The following is a 4,946-nucleotide window of genomic DNA, read 5'->3' on the forward strand; positions in this document are numbered from 1 at the left end:
GGTGTTCTCCCTGCATCTGAAGGCAGAAGGACACCGTTATTACCAGAGACAGGATATTTGGGCAGGGAAGCCAGTATCCACAAGCCTTGTTACTTCCATAATTGACTATCCCAAGCCCAGACCCTGCTTAGATTCTTCACTAATTAAGCACCCAAAGCCTTTAGTTTTCTTTGTCCTGTGGGTTTCTTTGTCCTTTAAATTCTTCACAAATTTATTGTTGCTTTTTCTAAAAAGTATACAAGTTGCCTACTTTGGCCACTTCTTAGGTCCTGTTTCTATGATACCTCCATGTGCAAAATTAAAATTTGTTTCTTTTTTCTCCTGTTAACCTCTCTTATCACCACGTGGGACACAACTGAAGAGATTTAGCACACACACAATCTCTCATGTTAATTTTATTATTAGTTAATCCAATCACAAGGACTCAAGAGGAAGTAGAGGGAGAAATTTCCTCCTCCCTGACAGTGTGGCATAGTATTAAAGCTTAGCTCATCAATTCATGTCATACTGATTACTAAAGGTGAGTGAGAAAGCAAGGATTTGAATGCCCAAGTTAAGCACAACCTGGCCATTAATAAAACAAGTGCAGTGAGACCAAATGGCATCTTCTTTAACAACTTTTCTCATAGAACAACCAATAGGGAAAGCAAACATAACATATACTTTCTTAAAAAAATACCAGCTTGAGTACAATTCACTTTTGGAAATTAAAATACATTTATTTCAGTCTTAGCAAGATTGGTGCAAGCACTGTAATGATTTTAGATGATTTTAACAACCCATCTTACCAAAACTTCCCCAATTATTACCTGATGAATCTTTTTTACTCCTAAAAGGATCACACAGACAGAAATAAACAAAAATGTGATGTAAACTGTCAGTATAGCAGTAAAGGTCAATATATGAATCCATTTTATTCATAGAAATCTGCATTATTTTCTTTTGTCCTGATGTCTTAACTGTTATAACACTAGTTTTTATCTCTTCACTAGCAATAGTTTTCTGCAGCTTAAAAGATACTAGATTATAAAGCAGTCTAAGTTTTAAAAACTCTGCTTCTATATCCTGAATTCAGACTCTTTATAAACACTGATGGAAGAAATTTAAATATTAATGTTGTCAAGTGCATATTTATTCAATTACCATTCACATGAACCTTGTAACACAGAAAAATATATTTGAATAAAAATATGAATAATATAATCATTTTGAATAAATTAAAACCAATATACAAATTTTTAGTAAATTCATTCAGTGCAAATTATACTGATTTCCCTCTGATAATTAAGAATTCATGAAATACAAATATTTACCAGTAGTTCATGTGGTTAACTAATTGGCCAGGTTTAGTTAATTGTTATAGTTAAGATACAAACATTGAGGACGCCACCAAAATGACCCTGAAATAGATGAAACAAGAATCATTTAGAATTCTCCTTCATAGAAATCCACACAACCACAGGAACATTCTTTGTTTTTTCCCACCATTCATGAAAAATAATTACAGTCAGAATACATTTCAGTTTAAGAGGTATAAGTCTTCCCATTCTACCACTCAAAACTTAACGTCAGAAGACAAGAAAGTATGGATTCCCAGGCCTCTCTCCTGGAAAAGTCTGATTCAATTGGTGTAAAATGGGGCCATGATCTTTTTTAAAAGAATAAATATCATAAAATAGTCATAGGCAGAGAAAGTTGAGAAAAAAAATGAGTTAGTCTGAACAGGTGGTTTGGGGGAAACCTGTAATCTGACATAAGATTCCAAAAAGCAAGCTGTTCCTGTGCTTAGGATGTCAAAAGCCACCTCTGTGCTTCCGATGATCACACCTCACCTTGTCCACTCCTGCTGGAAGAAAGATCTAAGGGTAATTGCCCAAAGTTTCTTTCTCCAGCTGAGTTTTTCATAGTCATTTCACTATTTCTCAAACCAATATTCCAGAAAAAGAAACGGAGGGAGAGGCAATAACATAGGATACACATGATGCTGTGCTACACATCTTCTCTTTGATCATCTTTATGCCAAAGCATTTAAATATTGAATTACTCATATCACAGTTTATACTGAGTATTCTTCTTTAATAACTATGCTAGTAAACATTTAGAATAAGTAATATGATGACTTCTGAATGTACAAAAATTGCATAAATCAAAACCCAAGCCAATAATAAGATTAAAGTTTTTTTTTTGCACTTCTTAGCCAACTTAGTACAACTGCAATATTTTTATATATCCTGACACTTGAAAACCAACATCAGATTCTTTCCTTTTGTTATAACTTAATATGTCTAATGCTTTCCTATTTTACTTGTAAGATGTACCAATAAGCATGTCACAGAAAATGTTCCATATATAAAATTAATCATAGTAAAAGGCAATCTATGAATTATGCAAGACACACGACAGACTTTCAGATGTACCTATATTCCTGCAAAGTTACAGTTAGGCAAATATATGAGCAAGTGTTCCTCTCTGGAGAGTAACTTAAAACCAGGCACTGAATTCTCATTTAAATTTCATACAATTATGAGGCAAAAGAAAAAAGAGTCTACAATGCTTTTCTGTATTTCTGTGAATCTAAGGTGAATCGTTGGGGCAATTTATTTTGGTGATAATCTATTGTGGCTATTACATAGCCACAAGGGTAAGACATTTTGACACACAGGTCAAAAGATTAAGCCAATGTAATAAATATAAATATTTCATCTTTTGTGTACTGTACATGTACTACTTTGAGATAAAATATCATTCCTGTTGATTCTGTTTGCTGAATCCCTGCTTAATTCTAATAAATACATTTTCCTTAAAATAGATGGAAAAATTAACTGTAAAACTGAGATACAAACTGCCTGATTTAAAAAAAAAACTGCTCTTTTTTTTATCAGACAGTTTGTATCTCACTTTTACAATCTGAACATTTGAATGTAGAGTTCCAAATAATAGCAAGGAGAGCCTTCCTCAATGGTCAGTGCAAAGAAATAGAGGAAAAGAACAGAATGGGAAAGGCTAGAGATCTCCTCAAGAAAATTAGAGATACCAAGGGAACATTTTGTGCAAAGATGGGCTCAATAAAGAACAGAAATGGTAGGGACCTAACAGAAGCAGAAGATATTAAGAAGAGGTAGCAAGAATACACAGAAGAACTGTACAAAAAGATCTTCATGACCTAGATAATCACAATGGTGTGATCACTCAGCTAAAGCCAGACATCCTGGAATGTGAAGTCAAGTGGGCCTTAGGAAGCATCACTATGAACAAAGCTAGTGGAGGTGATGGAATTCCAGTTGAGCTATTTCAAATCCTAAAAGATGATGCTGTGAAAGTGTTGCACTCAATATGCCAGCAAATTTGGAAAACTCAGCAGTGGCCACAGGACTGGAAAAGGTCCATTTTCATTCCAATCCCAAAGAAAGGCAATGCCAAAGAATGCTCAGACTACCACACAATTGCAATCATCTCACACACTAGCAAAGTAATGCTCAAAATTCTCCAAGCCAGACTTCAACAATACGTGAACCGTGAACTTCCAGATGTTCAAGATGGATTTAGAAAAGGCAGAGAGGAACCAGAAATCAAATTGCCAGCATCCACTGGATCATCGAAAAAAGCAAGAGATTTCCAGAAAAACATCTATTTCTGCTTTATTGAGTATGCCAAGGACTTTGACTGTGTGGATCACAACACATGTGGAAAATTCTTAAAGCGATGGAAATACCAGACCACCTGACCTGCCTCCTGAGAAATCTGTATGTAGGTCAAGAAGCAACATTTAGAACTGGACATGGAACAACAGACTGGTTTCCAATTGGGAAAGGAGTACGTCAAGGCTGTATATTGTCACCCTCCTTATTTAACTTATACGCAGAGTACATCATGAGAAATGCTAGCCTGGATGAAGCACAAGCTGGAATCAAGATTGCTGGGAGAAATATCAATAACCTCAGATATGCAGATGACACCACCCTTATGGCAGAAAGTGAAGAAGAACTAAAGAGCCTCTTGATGAAAGTGAAAGAGGAGAGTGAAAAAATTGGCTTAAAGCTCAACATTCAGAAAACAAAGATCATGGCATCCGGTCCCATCACTTCACGGCAAATAGATGGAGCAACAGTGGAAACAGTGGCAGACTTTATTTTTGGGGACTCCAAAATCACTGCAGATGGTGACTGCAGCCATGAAATTAAAAGATGCTTCCTCCTTGGAAGGAAAGTTATGACCCACCTAGAAAGCATATTCAAAAGCAGAGACATTACTTTGCCAACAAAGGTCCTTCTAGTCAAGGCTATGGTTTTTCCAGTCGTCATGTATGGATGTGAGAGCTGAACTTATTATAAAGAAAGCTGAGCGGCAAAGAATTGATGCTTTTGAACTGTGGTGTTGGAGAAGACTCTTGAGAGTCCCTTGGACTGCAAGGAGATCAAACCAGTCAGTCCTAAAGGAAATCAGTCCTGAATATTCACTGGATGAACTGATGCTGAAGCTGAAACTACTTTGGCCACCTGATGCAATGGAAGAGCTGACTCAATGGAAAAGGCCCTGATGCTGGGAAAGACTGAAGGCAGGAGGAGAAGGGGACCACAGAGGATAAGATGTTTGGATGGCATTACTGACTCAATGGACATGAGTTTGAGTAAACTCTGGGCGTTGGTGATGGACAGGGAGGCCTGGCGTGCTGCAGTCCATGGGATTGCTAAACTGAACTGAACTGAACTGAATAATCGCCTAGGGTACATATTTAAAAATCAAATTACCAAAGTTTTACCTGCTGAGATTCTAATCAGATAAATCTGATATGGGTCCCAGGACCCTGCATGTAAAAGAATCTCTCCAGATGCTTTTGATGTTACGTGTCCATGGATTCTCTCCTGATGAATCCTGTCCTAGACCTGTCCAGTTCTAAACTATATTTTGCATAAGAAGCCCCTGGGGATGTTGCATGTTCTAATTCA

The sequence above is a fragment of the Ovis aries genome, chromosome X, assembly GCF_016772045.2.
Source record: "Ovis aries strain OAR_USU_Benz2616 breed Rambouillet chromosome X, ARS-UI_Ramb_v3.0, whole genome shotgun sequence".
NCBI lineage: Eukaryota > Metazoa > Chordata > Mammalia > Artiodactyla > Bovidae > Ovis > Ovis aries.